The 15,603-nt window shown below is 40.2% G+C and overlaps 1 protein-coding gene across 3 annotated transcripts in view; it reads right to left on the reverse strand.

The window, feature by feature from the left end:
• CCNY (cyclin Y) overlaps positions 1 to 15,603 on the reverse strand; it is a 331,491-nt gene that overhangs the window by 277,994 nt on the left and 37,894 nt on the right. The window lies entirely within an intron of this gene.

The following is a 15,603-nucleotide window of genomic DNA, read 5'->3' on the forward strand; positions in this document are numbered from 1 at the left end:
GATTTTAAGACTTAGTATAAAGCTATAATAATCAAGAAAGTGAGGAAGAATCCAGAAATATATTTATGCATTGGTGGATATTTGATTTGATCAATTGACTTTCCCCTAAGTTTGCAAGGTGATTGAATGGGAAAAGAATACTCTTATCAACAAATGGTGCTGGCACAACTGGATATCCTTATGAAAGCAAAACAAAACGCTTGACCTTTTTCTCACTCCACACACAAAACTTAACTCAGAATGTCTTATATACCTAAATGTAAGAGCTGAAACTTCAAGGAGAAAACTTTGGAGAAAATCTTTGCAATCTTGGGATAAGCAAAGAATTCTTATGACACAAAAAGCACAAACCATAAAAAAAATTATAAATTGACTTCACCAGAATTTAAAACTTCTCCCCATTAAATTTTTTTTAATGTTTATTTTTGAGAGAGACAGAGAATGCGAATGGCTTGGGGCAGAGAGAGAGGGAGGCACACAATCCGAAGCAGGCTCCAGGCTCTGAGCTGTCAGCACAGAGCATGACGTGGGGCTCGAACTATTGAACTGTGAGATCATGACCTGAGCCGAAGCCAGACGCTCAACCGACTGAACCACCCAGGTGCTCCAAAACTTCTCCCCGTTGAAAGAAAGCATTAAAGAAATAAAAAGGCAAACCACAGACTACAGAAAATATTGAAAATACATCTATCTGACAGGTGATTCATTACTAGAATATTACTAGAATAGAAAATAGAATAATGAAACTTCTGTAACTCAAGACAACCCAAATAAGAAAATGGGCAAAAGATTTGAAGAAGTATTTCTCAATAGAAGAGCTAGAAATGACTCATAAGCACATGAAAGGATGCTCAATGTCCAGTCATCAGGGAAATGGAAATCAAACCATAAGATTTACTACCCACATTTAAAAAGACTGCCTGGGATCCAGGGATAAGATGGCGGCGTAGGAGGACGCTGGGCTCACCGCGCGTCCTGCTGATCACTTAGATTCCACCTACACCTGCCTAAATAACCCAGAAAACCGCCAGAGGATTAGCAGAACGTAGTCGCCGGAGCCAAGCGCAGACGAGAGGCCCACGGAAGAGGGTAGGAAGGGCGGCGAGGCGGTGTGCGCTCCCCGGACTGGCGGGAGGGAGCCGGGGCGGAGGGGCGGCTCCCCGGCCAAGCAGAGCCCCCGAGTCTGGCTTGCAAAAAAGCGGAGGGGCCTGACGGACTGTGTTCCGACAGCAAGCGCGACTTAGCGTCTGGGAGGTCATAAGTTAACAGCTCTGCTCAGAAAGCGGGAAGGCTGGAGGACAAAGGGAAGGAGAGCTGCTGAGCCCCCTGACGACAGAGCTCAGTTTGGTGGGGAACAAAGGCCCTCGCCAGCGCCATCTCCCCCGCCCATCCCCCAGCCAAAATCCCAAAGAGAACCAGTTCCTGCCAGGGAACTTGCTCCCTCCGCGCAAACACCCAACTCTGTGCTTCTGCGGAGCCAAACCTCCGGCAGCGGATCTGACTCCCTCCTGCGGCCACAGGGCCCCTCCTGAAGTGGAACACCTAAGGAGAAGCAAGCTAAGCCTGCCCCTCCTGCCCCCGTGCACCTTGCCTACCCACCCCAGCTAAGACGCCAGATCCCCAGCATCACAAGCCTGGCAGTGTGCAAGTAGCCCAGACAGGCCACCCCACCCCACAGTGAATCCCGCCCCTAGGAGAGGGGAAGAGAAGGCACACACCAGTCTGACTGTGGCCCCAGCGGTGGGCTGGGGGCAGACATCAGGTCTGACTGCGGCTCCGCCCACCAACTCCAGTTATACACCACAGCACAGGGGAAGTGCCCTGCAGGTCCTCACCACGCCAGGGACTATCCAAAATGACCAAGCGGAAGAATTCCCCTCAGAAGAATCTCCAGGAAATAACAACAGCTAATGAGCTGATCAAAAAGGATTTAAATAATATAACAGAAAGTGAATTTAGAATAATAGTCATAAAATTAATCGCTGGGCTTGAAAACAGTATAGCTGACAGCAGAGAATCTCTTGCTACAGAAATCAAGGGACTAAGGAACAGTCACGAGGAGCTGAAAAACGCTTTAAACGAAATGCATAACAAAATGGAAACCACCACGGCTCGGATTGAAGAGGCAGAGGAGAGAATAGGTGAACTAGAAGATAAAGTTATGGAAAAAGAGGAAGCTGAGAAAAAGAGAGATAAAAAAATCCAGGAGTATGAGGGGAAAATTAGAGAACTAATGGATACACTAAAAAGAAATAATCTACGCATAATTGGTATCCCAGAGGAGGAAGAGAGAGGGAAAGGTGCTGAAGGGGTACTTGAAGCTGAGAACTTCCCTGAACTGGGGAAGGAAAAAGGCATTGAAATCCAAGAGGCACAGAGAACTCCCTTCAGACGTAACTTGAATCGATCTTCTGCACGACATATCATAGTGAAACTGGCAAAATACAAGGATAAAGAGAAAATTCTGAAAGCAGCAAGGGGTAAACGTGCCCTCACATATAAAGGGAGACCTATAAGACTCGTGACTGATCTCTCTTTTGAAACTTGGCAGGCCAGAAAGAATTGGCACGAGATTTTCAGTGTGCTAGACAGAAAAAATAGGCAGCCGAGAATCCTTTATCCAGCAAGTCTGTCATTTAGAATAGAAGGAGAGATAAAGGTCTTCCCAAACAAACAAAAACTGAAGGAATTTGTCACCACTAAACCAGCCCTACAAGAGATCCTAAGGGGGACCCTGTGAGACAAAGTACCAGAGACATCACTACAAGCATAAAACATACAGACATCACAATGACTCTAAATCCACATCTTTCTATAATAACACTGAATGTAAATGGATTAAATGCGCCAACCAAAAGACATAGGGTATCAGAATGGATAAAAAAACAAGACCCATCTATTTGCTGTCTACAAGAGACTCATTTTAGACCTGAGGACACCTTTAGATTGAGAGTGAGGGGATGGAGAACTATTTATCATGCTACTGGAAGCCAAAAGAAAGCTGGAGTAGCCATCCTTATATCAGACAAACTAGACTTTAAATTAAAGGCTGTAACAAGAGATGAAGAAGGACATTATATAATAGTGACAGCGTCTATCCATCAGGAAGAGCTAACAATTATAAATGTCTATGCGCCGAATACCGGAGCGCCCAAATATATAAAACAATTACTCATAAACATAAGCAACCTTATTGATAAGAATGTGGTAATTGCAGGGGACTTTAACACCCCACTTACAGAAATGGATAGATCATCTAGACGCACGGTCAATAAAGAAACAAGGGCCCTGAATGAGACATTGGATCAGATGGACTTGACAGATATATTTAGAACTCTGCATCCCAAAGCAACAGAATATACTTTCTTCTCGAGTGCACATGGAACATTCTCCAAGATAGATCATATACTGGGTCACAAAACAGCCCTTCATAAGTTTACAAGAATGGAAATCATACCATGCATACTTTCAGACCACAATGCTATGAAGCTTGAAATCAACCACAGAAAAAAGTCTGGAAAACCTCCAAAAGCATGGAGGTTAAAGAACACCCTACTAACGAATGAGTGGGTCAACCAGGCAATTAGAGAAGAAATTAAAAAATATATGGAAACAAACGAAAATGAAAATACAACAATCCAAACGCTTTGGGACGCAGCGAAGGCAGTCCTGAGAGGAAAATACGTTGCAATCCAGGCCTATCTCAAGAAACAAGAAAAATCCCAAATACAAAATCTAACAGCACACCTAAAGGAACTAGAAGTAGAACAGCAAAGGCAGCCTAAACCCAGCAGAAGAAGAGAAATAATAAAGATCAGAGCAGAAATAAACAATATAGAATCTAAAAAAACTGTAGAGCAGATCAACGAAAGCAAGAGTTGGTTTTTTGAAAAAATAAACAAAATTGACAAACCTCTAGCCAGGCTTCTCAAAAAGAAAAGGGAGATGACCCAAATAGATAAAATCATGAATGAAAATGGAATTATTACAACCAATCCCTCAGAGATACAAACAATTATCAGGGAATACTATGAAAAATTATATGCCAACAAATTGGACAACCTGGAAGAAATGGACAAATTCCTGAACACCCACACTCTTCCAAAACTCAATCAGGAGGAAATAGAAAGCTTGAACAGACCCATCACCAGCGAAGAAATTGAATCGGTTATCAAAAATCTCCCAACAAATAAGAGTCCAGGACCAGATGGCTTCCCAGGGGAGTTCTACCAGACGTTTAAAGCAGAGATAATACCTATCCTTCTCAAGCTATTCCAAGAAATAGAAAGGGAAGGAAAACTTCCAGACTCATTCTATGAAGCCAGTATTACTTTGATTCCTAAACCAGACAGAGACCCAGTAAAAAAAGAGAACTACAGGCCAATATCCCTGATGAATATGGATGCAAAAATTCTCGATAAGATACTAGCAAGTCGAATTCAACGGCATATAAAAAGAATTATTCACCATGATCAAGTGGGATTCATTCCTGGGATGCAGGGCTGGTTCAACATTCGCAAATCAATCAACGTGATACATCACATTAACAAAAAAAATAGAGAAAAACCATATGATCCTGTCAATCGATGCAGAAAAGGCCTTTGACAAAATCCAGCACCCTTTCTTAATAAAAACCCTTGAGAAAGTCGGGATAGAAGGAACATACTTAAAGATCATAAAAGCCATTTATGAAAAGCCCACAGCTAACATCATCCTCAACGGGGAAAAACTGAGAGCTTTTTCCCTGAGATCAGGAACACGACAGGGATGCCCACTCTCACTGCTGTTGTTTAACATAGTGCTGGAAGTTCTAGCATCAGCAATCAGACAACAAAAGGAAATCAAAGGCATCAAAATTGGCAAAGATGAAGTCAAGCTTTCGCTTTTTGCAGATGACATGATATTATACATGGAAAATCCGATAGACTCCACCAAAAGTCTGCTAGAACTGATACATGAATTCAGCAAAGTTGCAGGATACAAACTCAATGTACAGAAATCAGTTGCATTCTTATACACTAACAATGAAGCAACAGAAAGACAAATAAAGAAACTGATCCCATTCACAATTGCACCAAGAAGCATAAAATACCTAGGAATAAATCTAACCAAAGATGTAAAGGATCTGTATGCTGAAAACTATAGAAAGCTTATGAAGGTAATTGAAGAAGATTTAAAGAAATGGAAAGACATTCCCTGCTCATGGATTGGAAGAATAAATATTGTCAAAATGTCAATACTACCCAAAGCTATCTACACATTCAATGCAATCCCAATCAAAATTGCACCAGCATTCTTCTCGAAACTAGAACAAGCAATCCTAAAATTCATATGGAACCACAAAAGGCCCCGAATAGCCAAAGTAATTTTGAAGAAGAAGACCAAAGCAGGAGGCATCACAATCCCAGACTTTAGCCTCTACTACAAAGCTGTCATCATCAAGACAGCATGGTATTGGCACAAAAACAGACACATAGACCAATGGAATAGAATAGAAACCCCAGAACTAGACCCACAAACGTATGGCCAACTCATCTTTGACAAAGCAGGAAAGAACATCCAATGGAAAAAAGACAGTCTCTTTAACAAATGGTGCTGGGAGAACTGGACAGCAACATGCAGAAGGTTGAAATTAGACCACTTTCTCACACCATTCACAAAAATAAACTCAAAATGGATAAAGGACCTGAATGTGAGACAGGAAACCATCAAAACCTTAGAGGAGAAAGCAGGAAAAGACCTCTCTGACCTCAGCCGTAGCAATCTCTTACTCGACACATCCCCAAAGGCAAGGGAATTAAAAGCAAAAGTGAATTACTGGGACCTTATGAAGATAAAAAGCTTCTGCACAGCAAAGGAAACAACCAACAAAACTAAAAGGCAACCAACGGAATGGGAAAAGATATTTGCAAATGACATATCGGACAAAGGGCTAGTATCCAAAATCTATAAAGAGCTCACCAAACTCCACACCCGAAAAGCAAATCACCCAGTGAAGAAATGGGCAGAAAACATGAATAGACACTTCTCTAAAGAAGACATCCGGATGGCCAACAGGCACATGAAAAGATGTTCAGCGTCGCTCCTTATCAGGGAAATACAAATCAAAACCACACTCAGGTATCACCTCACGCCAGTCAGAGTGGCCAAAATGAACAAATCAGGAGACTATAGATGCTGGAGAGGATGTGGAGAAACGGGAACCCTCTTGCACTGTTGGTGGGAATGCAAATTGGTGCAGCCGCTCTGGAAAGCAGTGTGGAGGTTCCTCGGAAAATTAAAAATAGACCTACCCTATGACCCAGCAATAGCACTGCTAGGAATTTATCCAAGGGACACAGGAGTACTGATGCATAGGGGCACTTGTACCCCAATGTTCATAGCAGCACTCTCAACAATAGCCAAATTATGGAAAGAGCCTAAATGTCCATCAACTGATGAATGGATAAAGAAATTGTGGTTTATATACACAATGGAATACTAGGTGGCAATGAGAAAAAATGAAATATGGCCTTTTGTAGCAACGTGGATGGAACTGGAGAGTGTGATGCTAAGTGAAATAAGCCATACAGAGAAAGACAGATACCATATGGTTTCACTCTTATGTGGATCCTGAGAAACTTAACAGGAACCCATGGGGGAGGGGAAGGAAAAAAAAAAGAAAAAGAGGTTAGAGTGGGAGAGAGCCAAAGCATAAGAGACTGTTGAGAACTGAGAACAAACTAAGGGTTGATGGGGGGTGGGAGGGAGGAGAGGGTGGGTGATGGGTATTGAGGAGGGCACCTTTTGGGATGAGCACTGGGTGTTGTATGGAAACCAATTTGACAATAAATTTCATATATAAATTAAAAAAAAAAAAAGTTAAAAAAAAAAAAAAAGACTGCCTGCCAGTACTAACTATGAGTAACTTATGTGCAGCAAGTTCAATACTTGTATGTCGCTAATGGCATGTAAGTGATAACATTTATTTTGGAAAACAGTTTGATATTCTCTTAGAAAGTTAAACATGTTTACCATATAGCCCAGCAATCCTACTTGTAGGCATTTACCTAAGAGAAGTGAAAACACATATCCACACAAAGACTTTCACAAGAATGTTCATATCAATTTTGTTAGCAATAGTTAACACCTGGAAACAAACCAAAAGTTCATTAAAAAGTGAAAAGTTAGGGGTGCCCCGGTGGCTCAGTTGGTTAAGTGTCCAATTTCGACTCAGGTCATGATCTTGAGGTTCATGGGTTTGGGCCCCGCTTCGGACTGTGTGCTGATAGCTCACAGCTGGAGCCTGCTTCAGGTTCTGTGTCTCCCTCTCTCTCTCTGCTCCTCCCCCTGCTTGTGCTCTGTCTCTATCTCTCAAAAATAAATAAACATTTTTAAAAATTTTTAAATAAAAATCAACAAGAAAGTTTCACTTAGAACCACAAAGTCAGAACATGATATTAAGAGTAGCCTTTAGAGCTGATTAGAAACTCAAACTCACTTCAAACTTAATGATATAGGTAGATTAAAAGTAAAAGAATAAAAAAAGATATACCACCCCAAAAAAGATACCCTTCAAACATTAATCAAAGGAAACCTGGAGCGGTTACATTAACATCAAAGTAGACTTTCTAACAAAAAAATTACCAGGGATAAAAAGGGACATTGCACGATAATAAAATGTTCAATTCACCAAGCAGACATAACAATCTAAATGTGTGTACACATGACAACAGAACTGCAATACTGCATGAAGCAAGAGCTGACAGGACTGAAGGGAGACATAGACAAATCCACAGGTAAACACTCCTCTCCTTGTAATGGGACCAGTAGGTGGAAGATTAGCAAGGATCTAGAAGAACTGACAACACTATCAACGAACTGGATCTAACTGGTAGTTTATAGGACATTCCAACAGTTAACAGCAGAACATACATTCTTTTCCAGTACATATATAATATTCACCAAGATAGAGCAGTTGAACCATAAAACAAACTTTCATAAATTTGAAAGAATTAAAATCATACAAGGTGTGTTCTCTGAACTTAATGAAATTAAGCTAGAACTCAGTAAGAGAAAGATGAAAATCTCCAGATGCTTGGAAATTAACATACTTCTAAGTCACTCAAAGTCAGAGTGGAAGTCCCAAAGGAAATTAAAATTGAAACTAGAACTTAGCAAAATTTGTGGGATGCACCTAAATCAGTGATTAGAGGGAAATTTATAGCATTCAATGCTTATATTGGAAAAGAGAAAAGGTCTCAAACCATAGTCTAAGTTTCCACTTCAAGAAACTAGAAAAAGAAGAGCAAAATAAACCTACCACCAGTAGAAAGAAGGAAACAAACATTGAAGAAATCACCAAATTTGAAAACGGAAAAGTAGGGAAACTTAGTGCCAGTCCTCTGAAAAGATCAATGAGACTGATAAACCTCTAGAAAGACTGGCAAGAGACAAGACACTAATTACCAATATCAGGAATGAGAGAGGAGATATCATTACAGATTCCACAGGCATTAAAAAGAGGAAGGGGCATGAGGAAACTTTGCAGATGATGGATATGTTTATTTTCATGATTATGGTGATGGTTTTACAGATGTATACATACATAAAACTTACCAAATTATGTATTTTAAATACATAGTTTATTGTATGTAAAGCATACTTCAATAAAACTATTTTTAAAAACCCTTTATGGAACAGAACATTTTCCCTTGGAGATGGTTAGAGCCCTCACTGCATCCATTACCTGCTGTCATAGCTGTCCGTACCCCTGCACATCATTCCTCCACCATTGACTTTCTCAAATCACAATAACCGTCCCTACCTAATACTTCTAGTGTGTACAATAAAATACTATATTTTCTACCCACTCCTATCTCATCTTCAATGCACTGAATTATAAAACAAAGAAATTAGTGTCTACTGTGGCTTGATTCACTTAAGTAGAGAATAGTTTCTATCGTCTAGTATCATCAATTATAACAGACTGGAATTATTCACAAGTATGTTCACCAAAGAGTTCCTAAAGGAACATGAGTCAAAAGCCAGTTTGGGCTCCAGGGAGAATCCACTGACTTCAGTAAGGCTGTAGATTACAGAATTTTACCTAAATGATCCCAGTGGGGCAGTGAAACCCAGGTGAAGTTCATTCAGTGCACAGCACATCTTGACACTGAAAGAAGTACAACCTTGGAAACATAGCATGTAATTACAAGCTAGAACTCTCTCGGGCATACAATGCTTGAGCACCATAAGATTGATCTCTTTGCTTTCGTTTTTTGTTAAGCAGCAATATACAATTTATGGATTCTAACATCACAGTAATAGCTTCTTCTTCATTGAGAATTCACAACAACATATACTCTCACATTCCCGTTTTCAGTGTGCAGCAAACACTTGATTTCAGGAGGCTAAAAGACAGAAAGGGTGCACAGAGTGAGCCTCCTTTTTGGTGGAAGCTTTAATTCACATATTTCTGTGTTGGTACAACCTACTTGGGAGCTTTCTCCTCCTACCCTACCCTCATCTAGCTTCCTCCATGGCCTTCCTCTCTCCTGTCTCATCCTATCTATCACAGAGTAGTTTACAGCATGCTCTACCATATCTTTGTTCCTTTAAAAACGGAGATACAAACACCTATCCTGCGAGACTAATGTACAGATTTGAAACACAAAAACACACACAGAGCAAACACTAGCAGAGTGATCTGTATAATAGACACTCAAAACAGTGCAAATTCACTTTACTTTCACCTTCCTTTCTAATACCAAAGTAGCAGCAACCAGAGAAAAGAAGAAAATGTGCAGGCACAAGAATGGTGAAAAGCAGAAGAATCGTGCCAAATGCCTGTTTTCTCTTCTCAGAACACAAGTTTTGCTCAAAATGATCACTCTTGAGCATATCCCTCTGTTCTATAGCAGTTCACCTGGCTCAGGTAGGAGGCTTAGGTGGCCCAACTACTAACACACTTCTATTCTTCCTTTGCTTCAAACCACCACTCAAAAATTGCTCATTTATTTGGAATATCGTAGATATTTAGCCCACCCTTTTCCTGGCTATTATCTGTCATTATTTAAACACACTAAGACTCTACTTAAAGAAGGAAAGAAAAAAAAAAAACTATCTCTAGCTTCTTCCCACTCCACCTATAAATGCCTGGTCTCTTGCCTCTTTTTCATAGCCAAACTCTATAAATGTTTTTCCACTTCTCACCTCACATTTACTCCTCAATTTACCACAAACTGGCTGCTGCTCAAATCATCTAACCATTTATTCTACAACTACTTGAAGTGCCTCTACTCTCTGCTAGACATTTCTAGGTGCAAAGAAGCCAGTGTGATTGGATGGAAAGAAGCATGAGATGTAATAAGAAGGATAATCAAAAGCCAGGTCATGGAGCACCATGTGAGCCATAATAAGAATTTGGATTTTTCTTTGAGTGAGATGAGAAGCCATTGGGATATTTTGAAAAGAAAGATATGACAAGGTCAGGGGTGCCTGGGTGGCTTAGTCAGTTAAGCGTGCAACTCTTGATCTCAGCGCAGGTCTTGATCTCAGGGTTGTGAGTTCAGGCCCCACATTGGGCTCCACTCTGGGCATGAAGCCTACTTTAAAAAAAGAAAAAGAAAAAGAAAAAAGAAACATATGACAGGGTCTAATTATATTTTAAAAGGATCATTGTAGCTGCTATAAGAATAGACAGAAGCAAGGGGTAGGGGGCAAGGGTCAAAACAGAGACAAGTAAAGTGATTACTGAAATAATCCAAGTGAGGGATGATGGTGTCTTGGACCAGACGAGTAGCATTGGAACTAGTAAGAATGATTCTGATTCTCATTGGTTTTGAAAATGAAGTTGATAGAATTGTTAGAAGGGGATGTGAGAGACAAAGGAAAGTCAAGAATGGCTCAAAGTCTTGCCCTAAACAACTGGAAAAATGAAGCTACCATTTACTGAGAAAGGAAGTCACAGGAAGGGTCTGATTTGGGCAGGTGATGGAAGTAGAAAATCAAAAGTTCAGTCTTGAGGTGCCTGGATAGCTCAGTCGGTTGAGCATTCAACTCTTGATTTTGGCTCAGGTCAAGGGACTGAGCCCCACATCAGGCTCTGAGCTAACAGTGCAGGGCCTACTTGGGATTCTCTCTCTCCCTCTGTCTCCACCTCTTCCCTGCATGCAGGTGGTGCTCTCTCTCTCTCTCATTCTCTCTCTCTCTCAAAAATAAATAAATACATACATAAATAAATAAATAAATAAATAAACAAATAAATAAATAATATTTTTTAAAAAGCTCAGTCTTAATATATACTAAGTTTGAATTGCTTAGTACACAGCTAATTTGAGAATGGTTAATTTTGTGAGTCTGAAATTCAAAGGAGAGGTCTGGACTAGAAATATAAATCCAGGAGCTATTAGCATATAAATGATATTTAAAACCACATGCCCCAAAAATGGATCCATAAATATAGAGAACAAACTGATGGTTGCCAGAGGGGAAGGAGATGGGGGATGGCCAAAGTGGGTGACAAGGAGTGGGAGATACAGGCTTCCAGTTACGGGATGAGTAAGTCATGAGGATAAAAGGTACAGCATAGGGAATAATAGTCAATGGTGTTATAATAGCCTTGTATGGTGACAGATGGTAGCTACACTTGTGGTGAGCATAGCATAGCATATACAGTTGTCAGATCACTATGTTGTATGTATGTATGTATGTATGTATGTATGTATGATCACCTAAAACTAATGCAGTGTTGTGTGTCAACTATACTTCAATTTAAAAAAATTAAGATAAAATAACCTAGACAATAAGTAGCAAGAAAAGTTTAAAGCCTGAGCCCTGGGGCACTCCTTTATTTAAAGAGTAAAATGAGGAAGATCCAATGAAATAGAAGGAGCAGGCAATAAAATAAAGTAGTAGTAATATCCCTGAAGCCAAGCAAAGATAGTATTTTATGAATGGGGAAGAACTCTGAATTGTTTTTGAGAAGTCCAGTAAGACGAGAACTAAAAATTAACTATTAAATTTAGAAACATTCATATCTCTTTTATTGTAACAGCTTTATTGAGATATAATTCACATATCATACAAGTCACCCTTTTACAGTGTAGAATTTAATGGTTTTTAGTATATTCAAAAAGTATTGCTGCCATCATCACAATCAATTTTAGGACATTTTCATCACCTTATCCATGATCATCCATAGTTGTAAAATATATCAGTACTTCTTTCCTTTTTAAGACTAAATACTATTCCATTGCATGGATATGCCAAATTTTGTTTACCCATTCATCAGTTGATGGACATTTGGGTTGTTTTAATCATTTGGCTATTATGAGTAATAATATGCTCCTCTGAACATTTGTGTACAATTTGTTTCTGTAGACATATGCTTCCATTTCTATTGACTATATATTTCTGGGTCAAATGTTAACTTTTTGAGGAACTACCTAATTGCTTTCCACAGAGGCCATACCATTTTACATTCCCACCAGAAGTTTATGAGGGGTTCTAATTTCTCCATATCCTCACTAACCATTCTTATCTGATGTTTTTATTATAGCCATCTTAGTAGGTATAAAGTGGTATTTCATTGTGGTTTAGACTTGCATTTCTTTAATGACTAATGGTGTTCAGCATCTCCCCATGTGCTTATTGGCCATCTGTATATTGTCTTTGGAGGAATATCTATCCAAATCCTCACTCATTTTGAAATTGGGTTGTCTTTTTATTATTGAGTTGTAAGGGTTATTTATATATTCCAGAGACAAGTTCCTTATAAGATATGATTTGTAGAAATATACTCCCATTCCATGGGTTGTCTTTCTACTTTCTCATAGTGCCCTTTGAAACACAAAAGATTTTAATTTTCTTGCTGTCCAATTTTTTTCTTTTCTGGTTGCTTGTGCTTTTGGTGGATCCATTGCCAAATCCAGGGTCATGATTTCTATGTTTCTTCAGAGTTTTATAGTTTGGGCTCTTACATTTAGTTATTTGCTCCATTTTGAGTTAATTTTTATAAATGACGTGAGGTAAGGATCCAACTTCATGATTTTGCATGTAGCTTTTCAGTTGGCCCAGGGCCATTTGTTGAAAAGACTATTCTTCCCACATTGAATGGTCTTGGTATACCTGTTGAAAATCAATTGCCCATAGAAACACGAATGAAACATCGAGATTTGGGTATCTGCAAAAAACAGTTTTAATGAAATGATGGAGACAAAAGTCTAATGGGAATGAGTTCATGACACAATGAGGGGAAAGAAATTGGAAAGAATGGATAGAAAAAAGTTTTTTGCTAGTGGGAGGGGCAGAAAAATGGAGCCATAAGAAAAGGGTGAGGAGTCTAGCTCCAGGCTAAAAACTTATGTGTTGTCAAAAAGAAACCCACAGGCCCCAAATGGAGCCACTTATGTTAAAGGGCCCCATGCCACCAAATTAAGATTTAGGTAAATACCTAACCTAACTACATTTTTACCCCCTGCCCCAGTCAACCTGGAATTTCCTGGTCAACACTGGGAAATTTACTGATAGACTCCTGTTCCCCTTAGGAGGGTGACCTTGCCTAAAACAATGCATTCTTTGCTAGTAATTTCATTTTTTCCATTCCCTCTTTGCCTTGCCTTTCCTGCCAAACCTTGCCTTTCCTGCAGCTCAACAGAGCTCCTCTCTCTCTACTTGTTAGATAGGATGCTGCCAAATTCATGAATTCATTAATAAAGCCAATTAGATCTTTAAAATTTACTTGGTGGCATTTTTGTTCTTCAACAGTGTGATCTTTCAAACTTGACCACAGGCAATTACAAAGGCCTTCCCTGGCAGACCTTACAGGGGAAAGCTGTAAGGTGCACAGACTTGGTGCACAGCCAGTGTGCTGCAGCCTCTGAAGGGAGTTGCAGTTAAGGACTCAGATTCCTCTGGCTTAACCTTGCTCTTATGCACATTTGTAGTCTGATCCAGGCACCTCCAACAGAAGCCTCTTTTTTGGGGAACCTCTTGCACTGCTGGTGGGAATGCAAATTGGTGCAGTCACTCTGGAAAACAGTATGGAGTTTCCTCAAAAAAATAAAAATAGAATTGCCCTACGACCCCGCAATAGCACTACTAGGAATTTATCCAAAGGATACAGGAGTGGTGGTTTGAAGGGGCACATTTACCCCAATGTTTATAGCAGTGCTTTCGACAATAGCCAAATTATGGAAAGAGTCCAAATGTCCATCAACTGATAAATGGGTAAAGACGATGTGGTTTAATATATACAATGGAGTACTATTTGGCCATGAAAAGGAATGGACTCTTGCCATTTGCAACAATGTGGATAGTACTGGAGGGTATTATGCTAAGCGAAATAAGTCAGAGAAAGACAGATATCATATGATTTCACTCATTTGTGGAATTTGAGAAACTTAAAACCATAGAAGGGCAGGAAAAATAAGATACAAACAGAGAGGGAGGCAAACCATAAGAGACTCTCAAATACAGAGAACAAACTGAGGGTTGATGAGGGTGGGGAGTTGAGGGTGGGGTTGGGAAAATGGGTGATGGGCTTTGAGGAGGGCACTTGTTGGGATGAGCACTGGATGTTGTATGTTAAGTGATGAATCATGGGAATCTATTCCAGAAGCCAGGACTATACTGTATGTTAGCTAACTTGACAATAAATTAAAAAAAAAAAAAAAAAAGCCTCTTTCTCTGAGGTCTTCTGAAGCCTTCAGATGCATCTTCTTTTGGAGAAAGGAAGGGAAACCTTGGAGACATCCTTTCCACCCTGACTCAGTGCTCAGTTTTTTTCCATTCCCAGCACTTCTCCTTTTCCCTCTCCCCAGCCCAAGGGTCCAGAAAACCCCAGGATCTTTCAGCAATGAGACACTGAGAAGGATTAGCCAGCCCTAATCAACTGATCCTTGACTGACAGGCAGTTCTTTGAGGGAAACAAGAAGGCAGAGAGAGTCAGTGATTTCTCCAATTTAGCTTCTTGCTCTACACTATTGCTTTAAGCAATTAAAGTCTTGACTCTCGCTTTCATTTTGGCTTGTTTTTGATAATTATTGCAATACCTGGAGGCTCAGCTCCCTCAAGCTCCTCTGAGCCAAGCCAATAACAAAGGTTTATTTCTTTAATGGAAGGGATTACCAGCAGAATTGTACGCTGAGGAGGATGAGACAATAGACAGAGAAGAAGGTAAAGTGAGAGAGAGATAGGATTGCTGGAGTGATCAGGCATAATAGATCTGCCTAGATCCTCTCTTTAGGGCAGACACACTCACCCACAACTGCTTGCAGCATAGGCTCAGAGCCATGTCCTTCACTGGGAAATGCCCTCAGCCACAGGGCACTGCCTTGCCCAAGGCTACTTCCCTTCCCAAGACTAGTTTACACAGGGACACAAAGGTATATGCTTCATCCCAGAGTACCCTGTAGGAGTGGCTTAGCTGCAACTGCATTATAGGTCAGCTTCTCTCTCTGCTCTATTGTGTCTACCTCACTTTCCTACACATGTCTCTCAAGCATTTCTCAACAAACCTTGAGCATGCAATGCTCTATCTCTCTGTTTCCAGGGAATAATCTAAAGATTGGAGAGCTCCTAGGAAGTAGACTCTAAAATGGAACTTTTGAGCTGGATCAC

The sequence above is a fragment of the Puma concolor genome, chromosome B4 (assembly GCF_028749965.1).
Source record: "Puma concolor isolate L17-30 chromosome B4, mPumCon1.1.hap2, whole genome shotgun sequence".
Lineage (NCBI taxonomy): Eukaryota > Metazoa > Chordata > Mammalia > Carnivora > Felidae > Puma > Puma concolor.